Here is a 24,956-nt window from a genome sequence, read left to right as displayed (position 1 = left end):
AATATTTCCTCTGGAAGAAGCTGTCAAATTCAAAACCATCATTATTATACAGGGAATATATAGAATTAGTTTCTGAGAGTAACCCCAACATACAAGGCATACTTACTTTGCAGAGATTCAGAAATATCTTAATTTGTCCTAGATGCACAGAACATAAAAGAAAACCAGGGAGATCAAATAAACCAAAGCTAATGTGAAATTATACACAGTCTAGCCATTGGACTTCACCAAGGTTGAACTCTCACCAATTCCCATTCCATGACTATTGAGAAAACACATAGAGACTCATGAAAAAGATTCACATGAATCTCAAAGACTACCAAAGTCATTAACCAGCCTCATGGTGGTTACTGCATCTGTCATTTACAGGTTGGTGGCAAAAACTAAAATGAATTAACAGCTAAATAATAAATTAATGAGCTAAAGCAGTGGTCTCCCAAGTGACAAGATGCATGTGGTGAGGCAGGGCTGGATCACATATAGGGATCTCATTTGTATAATTTGGTATGAAAGAAGGAAAAACTCCACCATGAAAATACTGAAACCCAGACTCAGAACTAACAAGCAATTCCAGCCCAGGAACAGTGGCAGTTGCACACCCTTAGACCAGAGAAATGCAACTAATTCAAATCTTTACTCACATCCTTTTGATTGTACAATTGTAGGACTTTAGACAACTGACTTGAATCGTCCTGGTCTATCTGTACATTAAAAAGAAAAGCATATGAATTCTGCCTTCACGGACTGTTATAATGATTAAATGTTTTAGTGTATGTAAAGAGACCAGCAGGGAATAGTAGATAAATAAATTATGATCTACCTCCCCCCACCTCTATCCCAGAAGATGCTAGATGGAGATTAAGAAATATATTCCCATTTCCCTACCAAAATGAACCACTATATATTAAAGGCTTAAGGGAAAGGAGTCGAACACCTAGACATTCCAAGTAGGTTATCATACTGATTAACTGTCTTATTGCCAAGATGCTGGTCCCTTTTGTTTACATAACTGCAAATTAAGTCACTTTATTCTTGACCTTAACAAATTACCATACTCCACTCCTAATTCCAGGTTTCAAGACAGAATGATTATTGAGAAACTCTTTGCCTTTTAAAATTCATTGTTTGAAACTAAAATCTACGAATGTCTTTTTAACCTTTCCTTCTTTTTCCTTCTAATTCTATGCAGATGAGCACCTCAGTAGCTAATGACTAATACTGGGTTAGTACTAATGCACATGAATACTATTGTCTTCCTCCATTAGTCTTTCAAACTTATCCAGAAGTGTGTCTGGGCCACTTTTATTACTACTTACTTCAAAGAGTTTGAATGTGAACTCTGATTTGTTACAATGCTAATAAAAACTATATGATCATTCATCTCTCCCTGTATAAAAACCACACAAAGCCACACACCACACCACGTGAGAGAACAGCATTCCTCCCCAGGTCACGCAGCTTGAGCAGCCTTTACAATCTTTGTCAAAGGTCATTAACAAAGCCATTGTCTTCCGAGTCCCAAATACGCATGTTTTATACTGTGGCTTTCAAATTTGGCCCCAAATACTTTTTTTTAAAATCATAGACATTTTCTTCCTGCCACCCCAGGTCTACCCACAGCAACTTGAAAGATTTTGATGACCCAGACAGAATTATGTCACCTCTGAGCAGTGGCAATTTTGCACCTTGTCTTCAATTTTCATGTCTTTGTCTCCTTGCCCACCTTACTGCCCTGTCTTAGCCTTCTGAGTGATTTTGAATGGCCATAGTAGACAGCAGTCATTACCCCTATATCATGGAGTCTCCATCAAAAGAGAACCGTTCAATGTGTCACCCTAAGCCAGACTCTTAATACACAGTTAGAAATAATCTTTTATACTATAAAAGGTGCTTATCCTATTTTATGAAGCATATTTATATGAATTAAATGTTCGTTTTGACCAAATGTTTTCCTGCACACGTTGAAAGAATGTTTTCTATTGTCTCTTTTGCATATTAGTGGTGGTTTGACTGATCTTCAGACACTTAACTAATCTCACAATTTTGTAATGAACAATTTTGCATTGTATTTTATAATTTCTGCATTTTAAAAATTCCTTACATCTAAGTTCATGGCTATTGGTGAATTTTCACCTTTTATAATTTCCTTATAATAATCTACTCTGAAAGCTATTCTGACATGTAGAAAAATTGGGAAATTCCTCTTCTTTTGTATTCCCATTAAAAAATTTGTGTTAATGCCCTTCATAGTTTGGTAGATACAATAGAATTTAATAATAAAGCTATAGTCATAGTTTTCTTTGTAAAAAGATTTCAGTATCCAATTTGTTCTCTGTAAATCCATGAGGGTATATATATATATATATATATATATATATATATATATATATATATAATCTCTATTATATGAGAATTCCATATGTTCATGTAATTTTGGCTTTGTCAACATTATGTAATTGTATTTTAGAAATGTGTCCACTCTGCTAACATGGATAAAGCACTGGCAGGAAATATTAATGAATCTCCCACACTTATCTTAACATTGGAATTGTAGTGACTTTTTTTTTAAATCCATATTGTTACTTGTTATTATTTCCTCAGATATTGATGAGTTTTATCACTCTTTTCTGAAAACCAGTTTTCAGCTTTGTTGCTATCTTTTTTTTTTTTTTTTTTACTGCCGTATAGTTCTTAACCCTCTTCCTCTACAGCACTGGGACCCTCTACAGCACTTAACCTTTGTGTCTTCCTCAATGTGCACATTATCAGTACTATTACCTTCCTATTAAGTTCCGCATACCTTTAAAGAGCTAATTTTAACTTCAGTCTGCCTACAGGTGGGAAGTCATTTATTTGTTTGTTTGTTTGTTTTTTCTTATGACTCCTCCTGCTTGCTAGACCCTCATCTGGGATCATTTTCATTTGGCCTGAAGGACATCTGTCCAAACTGTGCTACAACAGATGAGTTCAAAATTGTACCTGGCAACGGTACCTGAGTTTATTTTATCTTCACTTTTTTAAAATCCATGGTGGACCAGCTATAGCTATGTACCACCACTTTCTGTCCATTTCAGTATCAAAGCTGAAGTGGAAATCTCAGATTTGAACACCAGTTTCTAAATTGCCTAGAGGTGTTTTATGTCATCTACTCATGCCACATTGTGCTACAGCTAAATCTGATGTCATCAGTTCATGAGATCCCTTTAAAAAGGTGCCAGAAAACTGGGATTGTGATCTACTCTACCATGTTTAGTATTTCCACCTGATAGTATCTGTTGAAAAATTGTTTTGACACTGGACCGACAGCTAGGGAGCCTGCATAGGAACAACCTAGGCCCTCTGCATGTGGGCAACAGTTTTGTAGCTTCTTCTGTTTGTGGGGCCCTTAGCAGTGGGACCAGGATCTGTCCCTGGCATATGAGCTGGCTTTTTGGAACCTATTCCCTATGGTAGGATGCCTCACTCAGCCTTGATGCAGGGGGGAGAAGCTTGGTCCTGCTGCAACGTGATATACCATACTTTGTTGACTCCCATGGGAGGTCTTACCCTTTCTGAGAGTGGATGAGAGGGTAGGAAAGAGGTGGGGGAGGGAACAGGAGGAGAGGAGAGGGGGAAACTATAGTTGTTATGTAAAATAAACAAAAATAATAATAATAAAAAAGAAAAACTAAGTGTTTCCCTGGAAAGTTGACTTTTATTTACTGATACTTTTACAAGATACTGTAGCATTCTGGGTATTTTTCCCCTCGCCACAACGTTCATATCATCCTACTCTCTTTGGTTTCTAATGTTACTATGAAGATTTTTTTTTTTTATCTCTAAGCTTCTTTTAAGTCCCTCACGTGCACTTAGTGCATTGTAGTTTTACTATAACAAATTCAAGGAGCTTTTTCGTGCTGACCAGGGTTTGTTACGTACCTTGAATCCAAAATACTTTGCTTCACGAACAATAATATTTTTTAGTTGTTGGGTTCCGCAATGGTTTCCTTACTCATCTTCCTTCTCTTATTCCTCTGAAATTCCAATTAGACATATACACAAAAATAAAAATATAATAAACAAGTAATGTTAGGGTTGAGGCCTCCTGGACTTTCTTCCGTGCACTTTGGTATGTCTATTGTTCTTATCCAGTTCATATTTAGGCAGCCATGTGGGTGAGAGTTGAAGGGTGGATTTTTAACATTACCAGGAGACACAATTTCACAGCACACTCCCTGATCCTATGGCTCTTAAAATCGTTCTGTACCCTCTTCCACGATGTTTATGAGCCTTAGGTGTAGGAGCTGTTTTATAGATGTATCCTCAATCCTAGACAGAGAACTATAGGCAACTGATGAATCATGAGAGGAAAAGAAATGGTCTTCTCCAGAGAAGGGCTTCCCAAGTTGGTTATCCAATACTGACTGGGTCAACTTGAGATCATATACACAAAGGTAACATTATGTGGACTGAACAGATTGTATTAATATACTTAGGAATATTGTATTTATGTAGTTAGAAATATATGTGTGTATGTATATTTAAAAGGAGAGGTCATGAATTCGAGAGAGAGGCTAGGAATACAAAGGAGAGGCTTTAGAGGGGGAGGGGGAAGGAAAAGTGATATAATTATATCATAATTTTTAAAATAGGAAAATGTTGTTTAAAAAGTGTATCTTCCTGTTACATAACATTTCTAGATGTTTTACTCCAGTGTGAAAGTTGATCTGCATAAGAATAACAATATGCAATCTTCTAAGAGTGATAATTTGACAATCCCCAGATGAGACCACATCTGTCCTTGCCTGTGCAAACCAGGCATGCCCAGTAATTGGGAAAGGTGCCTCATCCCTAGTCCCCACTCTGGAAGTGAGAGCCAATCAAAACACACAAACACTTTCAACAGGCAGGCTCTTAGGCTTTCCCCAGCTTCAGCATTACCAGCCAGGAGTCAGATTTCAGTCTAATGTCTGCCTTGGCTTTCTCACACATAAATCCTCTATGGTTTGCCACTTTAAAAAAAATATTTAAAAAATGTAAGGTGTCTCGCAGAAACCATTTCTACCTGGCATTGAGGGGAGAGAAGAGAACATTCCTCTCCCAAATTGGTAAATGAAGACTCACAATTGGTCAAAATCTCTCTGAAAAGCAACTGTTGTGGAATAATCTTCTTGTACACTATAAAGATGTGTCACTTGAATTGATTTAATAAAACACTGATTGGCCAGTAGCCAGGCAGGTAGTATAGGTGGGGTGACAAAACCAAGGATGATGGGAAGGAGAAGGACGGAGTCAGGAGTCACCAGCTAGATGCAGAGGAAGGAGGAGATGAATGTGAGATGTTAATAAAGGTACCACCATGTGGCAGAGTGTACATAAGGAATATGTGTTAACAAAAATGTAAGAGTTAGTTAGTAATAAGCCAGAGCTATTGGCCAAGCATTTGTAATTAATAGCAGCCTCTTTGTGGTAATTTGACAGCAGCTACTGGGATGGTGAGTGGACAGTTGGGATAGGAAATGGCCAATTACAAGGAACTTCAGTGCATTTCATCCTCCCACACCCTACATCCTTCTCAATGCCTGTATCGTGATGAAGGGTCCAAAAGTCATGGAATATCTTTGAATTCTGTAAATTCTGAGAAATATCTATCCTCTTCTGACCTTTGACTGATGTTTTGATGCCTTGGTCAAAAAAAAAGTACATTCTGTACCCTTTGATGACATTTGTCATATTCAAACAAATTATGAAGGTTTTGTTAAACTGTAACCCCTCCTTCATAATTAGTATGCATACAGCAAGAAAGTTATAACCTACTTACACAATTTACTTAACAGAAAGTATTTAAAGCTGCAGGCAATATTATACGTTATAAATGCCAACTTTTATAACATCCAAATTCTAGAAGTAAAATAAAGACAATAATTATGCGGCTCACAAAGAAAGGCAGGTGGGAGGGCATCTATAAAGCTTTCTAAGAGATTAAGACATATCTCAGCGATGCCACTAGAAGTTTCTGTGAGAAGCAGGAAATACTCTCACCCAAAACATATGATTATACCTTCACCCAACCCCTAGTAAGATAACTACCATCTACCAGAAAACTCCTATTTCTCTAAAAGCCTTGCGCCTTTTACATGAGGAGAAGGCCAAGTATCTTGCTTGACCTCTGTTTAGAAGCAGTGATACATCAAGCCCAAAGATTTCTCACTGGACCTTGCTGGACTGCCATGGGGAGCCTCAAGGGAAACAATAATCGGCTGATGTTACGCAGAGGGCTATACAACATGCGCAGAGACCCTAATTCTCATAAATCAAAAGTTCTACTTGAGTGCAACTGATCTATTTTAGAGAGGCCAATCCTGCCCAGAATCAGATTTGTCACGGCACATTCCCTTAATCCTTAGCAGTATGAGCTCTGTAAACACAGTATTTGAAGTAATTACACATTATTTTATATAAAAGCCCCAGAGCCCTGCATCCCTGAGCACTTTCTAGTAAAACAGCCAAGTTACTTAATCTGCTGTTTCGGCAGCTGGTTTTTGGTAAAGCCAGGGGTTAGGAGTACAGTAGGCCTGTAGCAAAAGGTTATTTGATATTGAAGGGAATTAGTGACTTGGAGAAAAAGCTGTCTCAGTTGGCAAGTCTTACAAAGCAAGGGTGGATGCAATGGGAAGAACGGTATGAACTGAAAACAGACACTGACTATCTAGTCAATGCTTACACCCGAGAATCTTGTGCTCTGACACTGCTCTGGGCCTGTAATGCTGCCAGGTTGCTTGTGAATCTAATCCTTACAAAACACCGAGTTTTCCTTTACACCAACCAAGCATTCACAAAAGGACTTTATGTGAAGTTTTAAATCAATCTCCCTAAAATATTTTGGAATGATCCAAGTGGTTATTTGTTTTCAATTTCACTTCTGTGATCTAAGCACTTGGAGAGCACACATGAGAGAAGGCTTTGGGCAGAGGATGAGAGGCTAATAGGCTGGCGATGAGATATATTCGACGTAAGTGACAGCTTTGGCAAAAAGTGTAATTAGGGATTATCCAAGTATTAGAGACCAGAGTCTCCAAAGTGCAGCTAGTGAATTCATTCAAATCACAGTGCAAACCACTGAAGAGCCTTGAGCCACCTCAGACATCGTCACTATGGTAGTTCTCTACAGACATAAGTTAACAAAACAGTCACGATGTACATACGTAATATTCTATAATATAATATATAAATATTAACTATTATTTCCTCCATGAAGACTTTCACAATCTAAACCACACCTACTACAATGGAATATTCTTATTTTCTTTGCATGGTTCTCTGCAAGCTATACTCATAAATCATTTTCCCTATCACCATAGTTTTTTCTCCTATTATTTATTATTATTGTTTCTGCTTGGCATATGTGTGGGTGTATGGGCCACAGCCGCACGTGGAGGTCTGAAGATAACTTTGTGAGGTTGGCTTTCACTTTCCATCATTATACGGGTTCCAAAGATTGGACTCATGTCACCAAGCTTGTGTGGAAAAATATCTTGCCAGCCCTTCTTCTTATCTTTTGAAAATAGAGCTAGTACTATCTTAAGAATTAAATGAGAATACTGCTAAAAGCCCCTTTGACATGCATTAAGTATAATGAGCACTAAATAAAAGATTATTATGACTATATCCTGTTTTCGCTTGCACATATATCCTTCATTATAATCTCCTGGAAGAATTGGTCATTGCCAATCAAAACTAATAACTTCTCTTAATTATAAAGTTACTGTACACTACTATGATGGTTAATATCAGGTGTCAACTGGTTGTAGAATCACCAACAACCTTAGATATTAAGGTATACCTCAAGATATGTCTGTAAGGGCAGAGATTTACCTTGAATATGAGTTGCACCATCACATGGCCTGATGCCCGGGATAAATAAAAAGAGGGAAAGAAAAAAGTGAAGTGTTGGCATTCTCCTTCCTGTCTGATTCCTGGCTCACCAGGATATGACCAGAGTCACTCTGCCATGACCTCCCTGCTGTGGCCTGAACCACCCTCCATAACTGTGGGCAGAAATAAATGCTCCCACCTATCCTTGCTGCCTTCTGTTGTTTCTGTCAGGTATGATCATAGCACTGAGAAAGCTACTGATGCAAATTACTTTATCTGTAGACCTTGTTGGGATCTTCATTTTAAAGACAAGGACATAGGGGCATTGAAAAGATAAAAAGACGGAGGGCCACAAAACTAGGAATTGGCAGACCTAAGTCTTTCAGCCAAGTAGGATGTTCAAACTACAACTGGCTGAGTAGAGCATAGAAACACATATACATACACAAATACGTTCATGTGGTTCCTGGTTACTTATGAAGAGTACAGATCAGTCCTAGACAACTTACTTTCCTTAGTATTTTGTTTTCTCTCCATAGTTGGATTCAGAAACACTTGCTAGAATAATCTTCAGCTGTGACTTAACCAACGTGCCTTCCACCAAGCTGCCAGGTCTTGACGACTGTTTTTTACCCTAATGAACTCTACTTATCTGACTCTCTTCTTCTAACTAAATTTTGATGTCAGCTTCATTCTAGACCCTGGGTGAAGCTCTAATTTCAAATTCTGCTGCCTTTGGATCTGATTTGGGGTACCCCTGTATCTAATCCCAATCCTTGGTTTCTATTTCTAGACCCTTCATTTGGAGTCCATCTGACATCCAGGGTGTATCTATGTTGATAATCAGTCCAACTAGAGATTGTACCTCAGAAACCCCGGACAAATTTCAATAATTCCCTCTTTAAAAAATACATGGAAAACATTAATAGTTGACCCAATGGGTTGCCATAAGATGAAAATAAAGTGATAAAGGTAAAATACATAAAATGGTGTTTGGTACATAATAAAACTGCAAGATATGATAGATGCTTAAAAGATAACACAGGATAATTCAGTCTGTTAATGTTTTAGCTTACTCAGTGCCCTCTGCAATCTTAAATGCACCTTATCCTGCGAGACGAATCCCAATCATCACCTCTTCTGGGAACTCTCATTCATTGTGCACTCACAACAATGGCCAGGTCACATTGCATGCCATCAGAATGACAGCTTCCTGAAGAGACCAGTGATGCTGGGGTCATTAGATGATATCCACTTCTGTCTCTCCAGTGCCCACCATGAACTAGATTTTTCTGGAGATATGGCATGTGATCTTATTACAAAACCACCCAATGAGAGAGTGACAGTGCTTATTTAATGAAGCTGGATAAGGCACAAGGAGATTAGTGACTAAGTATTCATTAGCTTATAACTGGTTCAAATCTCCAAGAGAAGGAAGGAATTCCACCTTCACCCTGAAGGCAGAGATAGACCATCTCCTTTCCCAGACTAAACGTTTACATTAAGACCTACAGGATACAGAAGATGTGAACTATGCCAGATGGAAAATATTTATGGAATCATTATACAAGGAGCACAGCACCATTGAGACTAAAATGGGATGCTCCTTATGAATGGAATTGTGGGCTGCAAAAAGCTGGTGAAGTTCTATCCTCTAGTACCTATCAAGGTGACCTTTCCCATAAACAGCATCTTTAAGTATACTAGATTGTGTAAGTCTGGGTGTTTATGAAAAGGAGAAATGTAAGCCCAACACCAACAATGAATGAAGGCATGTACACAGAGAAAGTGTCATATAAAGATAATGACAGAGATTAGAGTGTTCTTCAATCCAAGAAACATCCAAAGTTTCAGAAACAATGAAAAAAGTATGGAGCAAATTCTACCTCACAGCCCACTAAAAAACACTCTACTAACATGTGATGTTGAACTTTGTCTCCAGACCTATGAGGTAGCTGTGCTGTATAAACCACCCAGTCTAAAGTGGTTCTTTGCAGCAGTCATGGCAAATTATAGGCAATAGGAAAAGTACCCATGGGATGCATTTTGGAAGGAGCCATCCTGGGACTTGTTCATGTACTACAAAAAAAAAAAAAAATAGGGTAAAGATGAAATTAATCAGACTCCAGTTTTAACTTGAGGCACCTAGATCCTGAGGTTGCCACTTGCTAAAATGTTGAATGCTGTGAATTTGAATCTGCGTGGACTAGTGAAGTCATGCATCAAAGTGGTGAACCTGCTACTGCCATTTTACTAGACCAGGATAATTCCTAACTGCATTCTAAATACTTACCGTTATATACACAGAAACACTTAATTCTCACCCTTCAAGATGCACCTCTTTACCGAAGGTGACCATCATAAAAACCACAATTGTTCAGAACACAGAGAACAACCAATCATGGAGTGCTGAGCCCCAACAGATACATCTGCAATGCAACCCCAGCACCTAAGTCTCCGGGAACACTATGGAAGAGGGGTCTGGAGAGATTATAAAAGCAGAAGACCTGGAAGACTGCTGTGAGATTGCATCTACTAAAAATGGCAGGGAGGCTCCACCCACACTGCAGCAATAATATAGCTGCAGAAATAAGACTCAAACAACGACAATGCTGGTAGACAAGCAATTGAGGAAGGGGAAAATTTTTTTGGCCCCACCCATAGATGAAGAACTGTAGGAAACTAACATCTACTGAGACAGGGGAAGTCAGTCTTTCCAGGGATGAGGCACCTAATCAGCTACCCAGTCACAAGTCGATATATAATTAACCTTTAATTAAAATGTTTAAATTATTAAGAAAAATTATGAAATGTCTATAGAAGTAAAGACACGGGGGCAGGAGATTTCAATACATCAAGATGTACCTGACTTCAAAACCACAGTATGAGAAAGGTAGGGTGAAAAGAATTCCAAGGATTCTTTTCTCGGAGTAGAACAATCCATTGACACTGAGAAAATAAAGAAAACTGAGGAGAAAAGAACACCCAGTAAAGGAGGAAGACGCATGTGTCACCTGAAAGAAATACCAGCTGATAAAGCATGCAGTGAGAGGTAATGAAACAAATGGTCAAGAACACTATAAAGAAATTGGCAATAATCAGAAGTCGAGAAATCTCAATGGCTACAGGGTCTATGGAAATGATGAAGAATTGTTTGTTTAAGACTTGCTAAGGCTTCTTTGTTAAAAATGTATAACTTCCGGAATGAAAACTGATGATTTGCAACAAAGGATAATTTCTCAAATGAAGTCCTAAAAGCAGCCAGAGGGATGAGATCAAGACCAGTTCTGGAGGCACTGGGCTCATACAGCTGTACAGCAGTTTCATTGTACATCATTGATACATTGATGCAATGATTGATACATTGATCCAATGTATCAATTTATCAGTGTGAGGCAAGAGGTATATGAATACAGATGTAAGTGGAAGGGAGAAGGAAATTCAGTATTGCTTATTTAAAAATGTAATAATGATGCTCTGCTGAAGCGAGAAAGGGTATGCTAGACATTTGAGAAGAACAAAGAAGTGAGATTACTGTCTTGGAGAATAAGATTACGAGAATAAGAATAAGACTGAATGATTAAAGACATATAGAGTGATTGCTTATTAAGGACATCATGAAACACTGTAGTCATAATGTTAAAATGAATACCGTGGTAAAGTCGGTTCAAGTATACAGTAGGCAAACAGTGAGACTTATCTAGGGTGCAGGATTTTCCAAGTGAGGTGCCAGAGACTCGGGGGAAAAGAGCCAGAGATGGAACAAAGGAATGATACAAGGTCACATCATACCACATGACCTGGGCGAATAGATGAGAGGTGTGAAAGGCATGACTACGAGCATGGGAACGACTAGTAGGTTGGAATCCTAGAGATGGAGAGAAGGCAGGAGTAATTATAGCAGAAGAGGAAGGACAGTTGTGAAGATGGAAGGCTAAAGCAGGCAGTGGGATGCTTGAAAGAAAGATGTTCAAAAGTGGTACAGTTAGTGGTCCAGGGCATGACTGTGACTGAGCAGTGAAAAAGATAAATAGGAATGAGGTGATCAAGGCCTTCCAAGGGTGCAGGAGGGAACATCACTGTCAATAGAGATACAGCCGAAAATAGAGATACAAACGATGGTGGAAGAGCAGTAGAAAGTCGGTGTCCTGGGAATATGAGTAAATCTTCATTTACAGGGTGTTTGGCAAGACAGTGGTGAAAACACACAAATTTTCACATAGGAGTGATGAGTTCCAGAGACATACCGTACAGGGTGGTGATAGATGGTAGCTTTAGAAATCACTGAGAGTGGATTTTGTGTTCTCTTCACAAAAGCTAAGAACATGGCCCAAAAGTGTATGTGGAGATGGCTCAATTTGGTTATTCCACACATACTTCAAAATAGTGTTATGCACATAATCGATGTATAATTTTTGCCAATTAAGCTTTCATTTAAGGGTTGAAGAGATGGCTCCATGCATAAAGTACTTGCCACGCAAATGTGAAGAGCAGAGTCCAGATCCTCAGCATTCACATAAAGTGAGGTGGGTCTGATGGTCTACCTGTAATCCAGTCCCTAGGAGGCAGAGACAGGGATCCCCAGGGTGCTGGCTAGCTAGACGAGCTGAATCAACAAGCTCTAAGTTCAGAAAGACACACGGCCTCAGTAAATAAGGTGAAAAGCAATCAAGAAAGACACCCACTATCAATCTCTGACCTCCAAATACATGTTCACAAATATTCATGCATCTGTACACTCACATCTCCACATATGTGTGTGTGCATATCAGTGTGTATGTATATATGTGCATATCATATATACATAGACAGGCAAAAGAAAACTTTCTGAAGTATTATCTGATAGCATAAAATTCTTGAGATGGCAAAAGCAGATTAATTCAACCACAATGGTGAAACAGGACCTTCATCTATTTGCATCCACTCAGGTAGGAAGGGTTTCAGAGGACAGGAGGAGAGAGTTATCCAGAAATCACTTTAAACAAGAATGGCATCTCATCTACTTCTAGGCTGATAGGTAGGTAGTGGGGTATGGAAAAAATTGACCCCATTGCGAGAACACTGAAGAAAGAAGTGTTTTCAAGAAATATCCAGGTTTTCTCATAGTTGAAAACTAAGCACATTATTTAGGAAGGAAAATTAAGGTCATTATGGTATTTGCTAGTAATACAAAGAAAATCACAAAATATAGAATTGACAAGTAAGTTTGAGTTAGATTATAGATTATGTGTGTATATATGTAAATGTCTCATTATATGTAGATATATACATTACAGATATGTCTTTACTGTATGCAGTAAGTGTGTGCACATGTATGTGTGCATCTGTGTATATATGTCTGTGTGCACATGTGCATGAAAGTCTCCAAGTGATGAGAGATGCCTTGGAAAGCTTGGGATTGCAGTGCTGAACTGATAGAGTTGAACAGAGTTTATCATTTCTTGGGAGAAGAGAACACTAATAAGTGTAATTATGACTTTCATCTTTGTACTAATCCCTTAGGCAATTTGTTACTGTGTGGTGAGGTGAAAGCAGTGCAAATCATGCTAAGAATACTTGCTGCTTTCTGTATTTCCCTTAAATCCCACTGAAACTGGAATCTTCAGAATCTATTATCTGGACTACTAATCAAGTTTCTCTGCATTTATAATTTGGAAGCTCAGGAAAATTCACCTTGTCCCATTTATGAGACCCTGTTGACTATTATCAGATTTAAATTAAGCACATTAAAGTAATCCTGATGATAACTTATTTTATGGTCTACAAATAAATGCAATTCATTGTCTAAACTACATTTCTTAAGCTATTGCTGACCCCAATGAAGGAAGAAATACCTGAGCTAGAATTGCACCCTTGCAATTGCCAATTATAATTTGATTTTTTTTCCTCTCTCAACAAGACACTTTAGTAAGCAAATGCACGAGAGTTGTACAGACATATAGCCATGATTCCAGTAAACAGAATAAAGGACTTGTTAACAGCAAGCTTTAGCATGTCCATGAAATACAGTAACGACTTTGTGGTATTTGTGACATACTTCACATCTGAGCTCAGCATTCTCAAATTCCCTTTCTTGGCTCAGTACAAAACAATGTGTCAACTCTAACACAGCTCTGTATCGATCAAAGTACATCAACCTCCATCCAAGAATGAGCATCAGCGGGTTTTCTCTTGTGTGATCATTTATTTGTGGGTTTTCTTCATCTTGTATCTCTGGTGACTGGTACATTGTTTGACAACAGATACACAAAATCTGACACAGTGGGAACAGATCTTCAATTTTGCCACTTGCAAGGTTTAAGACTGTGACAGAGTCTGAAACATGCTGTGGGTTCTCTGAAACTCCTTACATTTTTGTCTGCTCTTCCCCAAGTCACCTCCCCCACAACTTCTCATCAGAGTGCTATCAATTGTATAGGTCACTTTCCCAGGGCCCATGCTCTGAAATGGGCTGCCATGACCTATATATACATAGGCCTTGGGAACTCAGGACTTGGAAGGGAAGAAAACATTGAATAAATAAAAGTAATATCTATTATTACTAAATATTGATCTGAAGAGTGAGTCTGGTTGCCTGATTAAATGTCTTTATGAAATGTCATTAATCTCTACTTCCTTCCTTTTTAGCTTTAGACACCATTAGAGCCTGTAGATAAAATGGATGTGTTCATTCTAACAGAAAAAAAATGAAGGTTTCAGACATTATTCAAGTAAGGTAAAAATGTGGAACAAGTTATATGAGAGAATCAAAACATAAGTCTTCAAGGGGCTGTGTAATATGAGAAGTGAGTATGTAATATAAAAAGAATGAATATGTACCATCATATGCAAATGATTTTGTGTAAAAGTACATCACTATAAAATATATGTATTAATAACTTGACATATTCACAAATATATAAAATATAATATTACTACAAACATTAATTTCATTATTGTGCAAACTCTATATTTACCCTGTGTAAATGAGTAGCTCCAATAAAAAAAAACTGCAGTAGTTATGTGCAATACCCACTTCAGTTTAATTCTGAAGCATATAGAAAATAAGTCAATAATGAGGCCTTAGAGGGATTTTAATTTTTGTACTGAACTGAACTTATGGAATAATTCGGGGTTCAGTGAACTACAGCCCAAGGGCCAGATCCAGCCAGCTGTCTGCTTTTGTAAATAAAATTTTATTGGAATACAGCCACACTGGTTCATTTATGTGTTATCTGAGGCAGTTTCCTTGTTACAATAAACAGTTCAGTAGCTGTAACTGAGTTAGTACAATCCCCAAAGCTGAAAGTATTTCCTGTCTGACCCTTTATGAAGACAGTTTGATGATTGCTACACTATTAACTATGGAGTATTATTTGATGATTGAAATTCTTTCTAGTCACATTTAAATGACTTGTGAAGAAGGGTGATACAAAGTAACAGGTATTTAAGAAGGTATGTCAATATTTTCTAAATGATCAGAGTAATTGGGTTAAAATAGAATTATGCCACAAAGGCCTGAATAGTTCAAGTGGTTGCTACAGTATTCTGGCCTTATCCTCATTGGAACTCTCAGCATAAATCCATATAAACAGTACTGAAAAATGACCCAAGCTCACATATATGTACAGTCGCTTGAGCTACTAGAACAAAACACCAAAGACTGGGTCAGTTAAACAGATGATATTTCCTCACAGTTCTGATAGCTAGAAGTCCATACTGTTGACAGTACGGTGACATCTTTTCCTGGCTTATAGATGGCCATTCCCTTGTGTCTTCACATACCAGAAAGGGAAAAAAAAACCTCTTATTGCTCTCTCCCTCACTGTTATTACAAATCTACTAATCCTATCAGACTAGAAACACACGAAAATTGCCTTATTTAACCTTAATTATTCCCCAGTTGCCTTTAATTACTGTGTATGCTGAACCCAGTTGCACTGGGAGTTAGAACTCCCACACATTAACTTTGGGGGGACATAGGTCAGTCCATAAGAAATTAGATATGTTTTCTATAGATGTGGAATATTGGTTCCGCCCACTAGGAGAATTTGGCTCATCAAGTCTCATGCCAGTTACCAGGAAGCTTTATTAATATTAATAAAAATTGGCAGGGTGTATCTCAAGCTAAATGATCCTAAACATTACCAACTACCAATTACTTTACACCTCGGTGAATATTTTTCAGTCTGTAAAATAAAAAGTCTTACTAAACAATTTAAAATCTAAAAAGCATTCTGTAATGTTTAGGACACACTCTAGGTCACTCATGAGTAGTTTCTTGTGTGAAGACAGAAACTACAAGGGAAAAAATAAAGGCAATAAAGAATGAATCTAAGTAATAAACCATTAAAATTCTTCCAACTGAAAAATGGCATGTGGGACTCACCCTCTCACTCAAAATTGCCCTTTAAAATACTTCTGGAATGCCCTGAAGTCTTCATTTACAGCTACCATGTTAGATCTTTTTTGTCTCTGTGTTACAGCCTCTCTGACAGGTTAATGTTTGTTTTGTTCTTTGGTATGTCTTACATTTAAAAGCATGAAATTCATCAAAATTCTCAAAGATGTCAATAAACATTTTTAATACTTAAAGGTATATCAAGAATAAGACATTTCCACTTGAAATCTCTCAGAAACTTTCTGTAGAACCCTAGATCTTCTGGTGTCATGATGAATAAAGCCATATGTTTAAAACTTAAAACAGCAGATTTTATTTTTTAAAAAATCATTCTGAAAATGATCACAACATATCACAAAATGATACTGTATATCAGCTAGAATTTTTCTAAAGACTGTTTTTTCCCCCTTTCTGGCAGTCATCCACAAACATCCATCCAATTTGATACACACAGTTTGATGAGGATTCACCTCCTTCTGTAGACAAACTGATAACCTGAATAGTCCCTATTTGGAATACCAAAGCACCTCACCTATATGATTGTAAGCATAAATCCTATAGTATAAGCCAGGCACAGCTGTGTACATCCATGGTCCTGGCCCCCAGATGACTAAAGCTGGAGGATTATTAGTTCCAGGACAGCTGAAGCTACATAATGAGATCCTGTCTCAAAAACAAACAAACAAAAAAAAACAATTAAACAAACAAAAACAAAACAAGACATAGGCTGGGCTTGTAGCACAGTGGCAAAGTACTTGTTTAACCTTACAAAATGCCTAGCAGGACAAGGTAAAGAAACAAACTAATTAATTAATTAATTAATTTCCCATTAACCTTTAATAAGATCATAAGACCTTAATGCAAAATAAAGGGATGGTGCCCTGATTGTGATAAGGACTGCAGCCCCTAAACTCGGGAGAGAAGTAATCCCTGTGTATGTTTACAATGCAAACATCTGTTATTATGGTCCTGCCACAATAACAGTGAGAAAAAGAAAAGAGAGGGAAAAAAAACATATTTTGACTGTGTCTCTGTAATAGAGCATCTTGCTGCAATCGACTTTTAGATGTTTACCCCTAATTTACATAACAATCTCCCAGTCTCAGTTCCTTGAAATGAAACTAATTGGAAAAACCTTCTGATCTCAATATAAGCTATTTTTGCTCTAAAGTTTATGGGAATGGTCACCTTCCTTTGAAAATCGCCTGACTGTCAGCTCCACTGTCAGCAATAATCCCCATCCAGACTTTAATGAAATGTTTCTCCCTTTCTCCAGGGCTTTAGATTCCAGTTTGGGCATAATTAACTTCAGATTGACCAATGGGCAGTGAAGGAAGCAATTCACTTGAAGAAGAGGATTATTACAACCATTATTTTGTTCCAAGTGCAGCTACTCTATTTAGAAAATACAGAAAATAGGGGCTGAAGAGATGGCTCAGCAGCTAAGAGCATGTGCTGATTACAGAGGATGGGGGATGATTCCCAGCACCTTAGCCCAGTGGTCCACAACTCCACCTCTCAGGGATCTGACACCGCTACCCACACAGGTACTCACATTCCCACACATATATGCATGATTTTAAAGATAAAATTAATCTTTTTTAAAAACCGGAAGAAAAGATAAATTATTTATCTTGCTATGCTCATTTCAAAGAGCCAAGGAAGAGAAAGTGAAGCATAAAAGAGTTTATCCTTCACTGTTGCATCATAAAAATATATATCCACATATATCCATACATCATAGTTGTTCAAGTAGCTTGATTTAAAATGTTTTGTTTTTTTGTTTGTTTTTTTTTTTTTGGGGGGGGGGTTGTGCCTTTCCTGGAGCTCACTTGGTTAAAAACTTAGAATTTCTGGAGAGTGAGATATGTCTGCTCCTGACAGCACTGATTTATTTCAAAGAGAAAGATGAGCATCAAGGACACTCCATATGGAGTTTATCTTCTTCTTGGCAATAATAGCCATTTGGGCAAGAAACTGTTCTTGCCTTGACTTCTTGACAAAATGTTGCATTGACTGGACATGCAGGACCCATAGAAAGGTGACCACTGAACTTTGCAAGGCAAAATAGTCCTTGAGGGTCCTGCTTCACAGAAGAAACTGCCAGACATTCTACAGGACACAGAGAAAAGTGACTGAGAGACTCTAGGCATATGGATGCCCCAACATTGCAGAAGAACTTTGGGTAACTGTCCAGGTATCCAGCTGTCTCTGTCATTCCAGATTGTTGGAAGTTGCTTACAATGCTCTTCCTGTTTACTTAGGTAACATTATGTCCTTCTGGGGTCTTTAATGTAGCTGAAAACTGGTTTCCTTGTTTATGATAAAAGATAAATTAGATATGAAACTTTAGACTCACAAATATAGGACAGATAGAATATTTTCTTTAATTTTGCCAAATACAAATAGACTAGATATTGTAACTGTAATTCTTCCTAGATAACTGTTTTGTTATATGTAATTTTACTATGTTGAAGTTAAAATATTCCTTTTGAATAGAAAGAAAAGGGGAAATGATGGGGATATCATTTTGTATGCTGTGAATATGTGTTGTTCTGACTGGTTGATAAATGAAGATGTTTGGCCAATAGTGAGGCAGAATAAAGTTAGGTGGGACATTCTAACTGGATAGAGAGGAAGAAAAGAGAGAGGGGAGATGCTTCCAGCTGCTGCAATGAGAAGAAAGATATAAGGTACCAGTAAGCCACAAGCCACATGGCAAAGTATAGATTTATAGAAATGGGTTAATTTAAGATGTAAGAGCTAGCTAGCGAGAAGCCTGAGCCATTGGCCATTCACTTTGTGATTGACATAAGCCTCTGTATGTTTACTTGAGTCTGAACAGCTGCAGGATTGGGCAAGACACAGGAAAACTTCATCTTCAAAAACTATAGTTTGGGAGGAACAAACCTCAAGATTTCATTTCAAGTTCCATTGTAATACAGAAACTCATGTTGGCTCTCCTTTCAAAATACATATAGAATCTGCTCATTTCTTAACCACTGCCAGTCTGATTCAAAACAGGGTTATTTCTTGGTTTGGTACATCAGATTCACTCTTCTCTGGGCTTCTCTTATTCTCTCAACAATCTTTTCTGCATGAGGCAGCCAATGTGATTGCCTAGCAATGTTATACTGGATTATACCTAACAGAATGCCCTATCCAGGGTGTGTGTGCATGCACACCTATCATACCCCAATGTTGAATGCCTAAGTCCATATGATGGAATTAGAAAATGTGCCTTGGGAGAGCATAACACTTAGATGAAGTCTTGAAAGTAGGACCCACATGATGAGAGTCAGAGTATTTGCTTTCTCTTGGCCATGTGAAAGCATCAAAAAGAAGGGGGCCATTAGTAAGTCAGAAAGGAAGCCCCAAGCAGAGCATAGCCACACTGGCAACCTGTTTTAAAATTTTCATTTTTAGAAATATATGTTTCTAATAATTGAGCCATCCAATCTATGGCATTTTGTTATGGCCTCCCAAGGACAATACATTTGCTCAGTATGAAAATGCACATCTTTCAATGGTCATTAACAAGATCCTTCACCTTCTCGCTGGTTACCTAAAAGATTCATCCTGTGTTATCTTTAGCCACTGTGTTTCATTCATACTGGTCTCCTTGCTGCTTCTCCACAAGCCAGACACCCTCTTTCTTAAGTTGTCTCTTTTTCATATATTGACACAATCATCATTATTTCAGCAAGACATCCCTTGTTATCCTCGTACATAAAACTGAAATCTCCTCTCCTACCAACACATCAATTTCTTCTCTGGTCTTCTTTCTCTATCACAGTTATCAATTTCTAGCCATAACTATAAATATAAGTGTGTACACATCTGCCTTTATCCCCACTAATGTGTAAGTCCAATTGAAGACTGCTATCTCTCATGTTAACTACTAATAGTAATTTTTCTATACCAAGTAGAATTATGTTTATTATATAATAGACAATGAATATTTATCAAATTCATGTTTAAGTACTATTTTCATTTCAAAGGACAATGAGGAAAAGTTGATGGATGAATAGATGGTTACTTTATTTTAGATTACAAAACACCCTCAATTCAAAGCTCAGCTTTTTAATAATCTCCTTATTAGAATATGATCATAAAGCCAAATGGTCATTACTTCTAAAGGCATGAGCTCATTCATTTTGGGCTAACAATTTATTTATATAGATCCTTAATAAAAAAAAAAAACATGGCAACAACTATAGCTAAGCCATATTGTATAATTTTCACTTGTATTTACCAAAAGGGAGTATTCTATAGGGCATATCACTTCTATTTTTTGTTGAATAAGCTAAAAATCATATTGCAATTACTTTATGATTCAAAGAGTTCTCTTTTCTTTCCTCCTTTTCTCTATGGTGAAGATGATTGAAATGGAAAGAAGTGGGCATTCATACATTCAAGTATAAGCATTGACTTGTTGCCTACTTTGGAAAAGGCACAGTTCCAGGCAAATGAATTAGATCAACGAACACATTAAAAAATAGTCCATTCTCATAAAGACTTCATTCCAAGAGAGAGGGAAGGAAGAGATTAGATACAGTTAGTAAAGAAAATAATTTATACACAAATAAAATGCATTCTGGGTGAAGTTAGGAAGTGCTAGTGAAAAAGGTTGAAGTATAGAAGAGAGATGGGAAGTGGTTGCCATGGTTTGATAGATAGATAGATAGATAGATAGATAGATAGATAGATAGATAGATAGATATAGATAGATAGAGATAGATGATAGATAGATAGATGATAGATATCATATATATGTGTATATATATAAAATCAGATCTCATCTCAAACGAAGGTACTTTAGCTGTGTCCATATCTGTAGGACAAATCTTCAAATCTGAAAGAACAGGGACAAAGGCCTTTGGTTGGAGAGTGTTGGGTGTGTTGGAGAAAAAACCAAGAATCAAGTAGTAAAAACAGGAACTGAGCTACAGAGAAATAGGAGATGAAGCTTAAGTGTCAGGAAGGGTCATATTACAAAGGCGATTCCAGGCCAAAGGAGCCAACAGTTCTATTCTTTGAACAAGATGAGTCATTAGGAAGTTGATTAGCCAAGTGACATTGCCAGATAACTCTAACACTCATTGTGGGAAGTCTGTACAGATGCTGTCTGGCTTAAGATGGCATAATAACCCAGTTAGCCTATCATAGATGGAAGGGGTATTTAATACTACTAACCTACAGAACATGGGAGCAGTAGCTGTCTACCCTCATGATTACATGCCTGACTGGATCTCTGTCTCAGAACTGCTTTCCACAGACTCAAGAATATCAATCCATATATTGTTAGTCCAGGACAAGATAAACATTCAAAACATGGTTTCTGCTGGAAGCATGGTCCTTTTTGTGCCATCCTAAAGCTGGATATGGTTAAAATGAGCAATTATATATCAAGCATTTGCAAATTCAGCCACCATGTTCTTATACCATTTAACAATATTTTATTTATGTTGAACATTGTTTCTTCTAGTTCTTTGGGATAAGGTCTCACTAAGTAGAGCAGGGTAGCCCAAACTCACAATCTCCCTGCCTCAGCCTCCCATGGGTTGAACTAAGGACATCAGCTTGAGAACAAGAAGGGTGGAATAAGAGGAGTAACTGAAAAAAATGGTGAGAAAAGAGCAGATGATAGAGTTTAGAAATGTGAAGTCACATGGACTTACTGAGTTTAGATGAGTGGGAATAAAAGACTGATCCAAGTTGTTTTCAAAGTGGCTTAAAGTCTGGAGTTCACACTAAGCATATTAATTTTTTATACTCAGTACATATCTGCAATACTATGGTGTGTGTATGGGTGTGTGTGTGTGTGTGTGTGTGTGTGTGTGTGTGTGTGTGTGTGTGTGGCTTTCCATGGTTCCCTGCTCATAACTCCCTTCCCAAGGCAGTCATAACAAATAGTTCTCTTTCCCAAGGCAAGCCATAGAAAATGTAATTCTATCCCCCGTTTTGGTCTTGGGACAAACCATTAAAAAGCTCTGCATCCTACTTTGTCTGATAATAGATTAAAAAGACCTTCATTCAGAAGGGCTCTAGTACCACTATGTATAGGAAGGAGTGGAATACATAAAAGCCCCAAAGAAATTAATCAGAGAGTCCTCACTGGGTTTCTCTAGATAGTCTATTAGCATTAGAACAGACCCCCTCTTTTGCTCAATCACATTTCTATATGGTTTTCCAGACAGAACTCACTCATGCAATGAATGCCATTCAGAAACACAAATGGATAGAACCTCAGGACAGCTAAACACTAGGAGGCCCTTGGAGGGTGCTGGGCCCAGAGAAGGCTACAACTGCAGAACTGATTGCTTGCCTATTGGTGGGGAGAAATACCTGTGTAACAAGTTGGGGGAGGGGAGCAGAAGTCATCCATGTTGACCATCTATGAAAAGAGAAGGAAAACAGCACTTTATGTTGACTCTGCTTTCTTCCCTGTGCCACCTAGTGTAGAAAGGAAAAGTTAAACTCAAGTGAACAAGTCTGAGATGTAAACCTACAAATCACCAGCATCAGCAGATCATGTTGTTGTTGGGAAGACTGGATGGGACCACAAAAGACATTCCACCAGAATCAGTAACAAAGACAAGAGATATCAAAGTTGATTCCCGAAGCACACAAGCAACTAGAAAGATCTAAAGAGGGAAAGGAGTAGAATGAGAACAGAATAAAGAAAAATGTGTTGTCCTGAAAGATAGACAAAAATGAAAAAGTGAAATCGCATCTCAACGAGTTGGGAAGAACGATTGTGTCAGAATCTGCTGAAGATGGAGACAAAAAGCTGATGGTGGGTTTTACAGGATGGAAGCATTAGTGAACTTGGGAAGTTTTAGTGCAGGATTGAGGGCAAAAGGCTGATACGTGGAGGCCATTCAAAAAAGACAAGAAGAGAAATCAGAGCCTGTGCACGTAGACAATCCTTTCAAAGCAGTTTAGCTGTAGAAGGGAGGAAAGAGATGGATCTGCAGCCACAGTAAATGGACATGTACTTAGTGGAGTTGAGAAAACAGCACCACACTTTTAATGCTGATAGATAAAGAACTAGGAAAGAGGAAAAACTGAACTGTGCGGAGAACTGAAGAATCGATGTCTTTGAGCAGGTGAGAAGAGAGAATGACATAGATACACAAAAGGAGGGTCCATCTCTGCTAGACCAATGCCTCTTACTCCTGGTCATCTGGGTGGGAGAGTAGAGTGTAAGGCTTATGCAACAATCAAATGTGTAATCACTGGCACGTCATCTCCTAATCTAAGAGCCAAATGTCTCTGCTCAGATAAGTAAAACAATGTGTTGGAGGCCTCATCGTAAATATGCCTTAAGTGAGAACCTGGTTGAGTTAGTAAAAATAGGCTTAGAAGAAATCCCAAGGTTGTGAATGTCTGAAATTCTCAAAACTAAGGAAGAATTGGGTAAGGCATCAAGCAAATAGAATATTCAATAACACTGTCAAGTTGGCAAAATAATTTTGATAACTTTTAAAAATTAGATTTGAAGTCTTTAGTGGAAGATGCGACAACTTATTACCATTGTGGAGTACAATGTTTTTAGTAACTACTCAATAAATGCCTGCTGAATTAATTAGTTAATTCAGCCTTACACTTAGTTTGTATTACATTAAATCCTCCACTTACTATTATGGCTTGCTTGTTTATAGCGTAATAATCTTGTGCATCATTCCCACTGAAATTCATTGTTTTCATTGATTTCTTTCATCTTTAGTATTTCGTTTATTTTTTATTAGTGGTTAAATATCATAAATAGTGAGTATCCTATATAAGTTCTGGTTGTTAGTGTAGCCCTGAAAGTATACAGCACGTAATAGCTACAAAATAGCTTAACAAGAGCAGTTAAATGACCATATTATAGAATAATTAATGAAGGAATAAAATGCCTTGTTAAATTGTGCTAAAATAACTGTTAAATGTTGGAATAACTGTGTCTATTTTAAGAGGATTTGGTGTTGCTTTCACACAAATGGTTGTCAGGATGGAGTTAGAAATATATAAAACATTTCTTATTGAAAGAAATTATAACTATCCTGGTTTACAAGAAAAATCACTAGGTCATGGGCTTTTCTAAAATAAATTACCTTCATAAAATATAGACTATGTTTCATATTTTTAAAGTGGGGCAGAGTAGCCACTTGAAGACTTAGTTCTCACTAGGACTTTCTAGAGTAAAAAGCCAGGCTCTGTTGTACCAAAGCCTCTATGAAGGCACTAATCGCCAAAGCCCACAAAGGCCCCACAATAGATCCCCCTTAGAAACCACAAAATTGAGCAGTTACAATATGCCATCTACCCCACTGTAGAAAAAATATTGACTCCATCAATGTGATTCTTAGAGTCCAAGGTTCCTCTCCTATACAATTCTCAAAATAATCTCTTTCTTTCCCACCTTTAATTAAACTCCTATCTCTCTTGACAGAATTCTTTGAGGAATTCTGACTGAAGGAAGCATTTTGAGAGTAAATTCAGGTTCCACACAATGAAGCCTAAGATTTTATCTTAAAAGCCAATATTACATAAGGACTCTAACTAATATACACACTATACTAATTGTTTGCTTTTGTAAAAGGTAAGGAAAGAAAAGTCATACTTTTATAAACAAAATAAATCTCAAACCATGAGACTTATAACTAATATAAAATGGTATTATAATGTTATAATATCAAATTAAACACAACTTCATTCACCACTTAAAAACAAA

At 37.5% G+C, this 24,956-nt stretch overlaps 1 protein-coding gene across 2 annotated transcripts in view; it reads right to left on the bottom strand.

The window, feature by feature from the left end:
• Trhde (thyrotropin releasing hormone degrading enzyme) overlaps positions 1-24,956 on the bottom strand; it is a 402,871-nt gene that overhangs the window by 260,813 nt on the left and 117,102 nt on the right. The window lies entirely within an intron of this gene.

The sequence above is a fragment of the Peromyscus leucopus genome, chromosome 18 (assembly GCF_004664715.2).
Source record: "Peromyscus leucopus breed LL Stock chromosome 18, UCI_PerLeu_2.1, whole genome shotgun sequence".
Classification (NCBI taxonomy): domain Eukaryota; kingdom Metazoa; phylum Chordata; class Mammalia; order Rodentia; family Cricetidae; genus Peromyscus; species Peromyscus leucopus.
The sequence above is the reverse complement of the archived record's forward strand: the minus strand, read 5'-3'. Positions and strand labels throughout refer to the sequence as shown.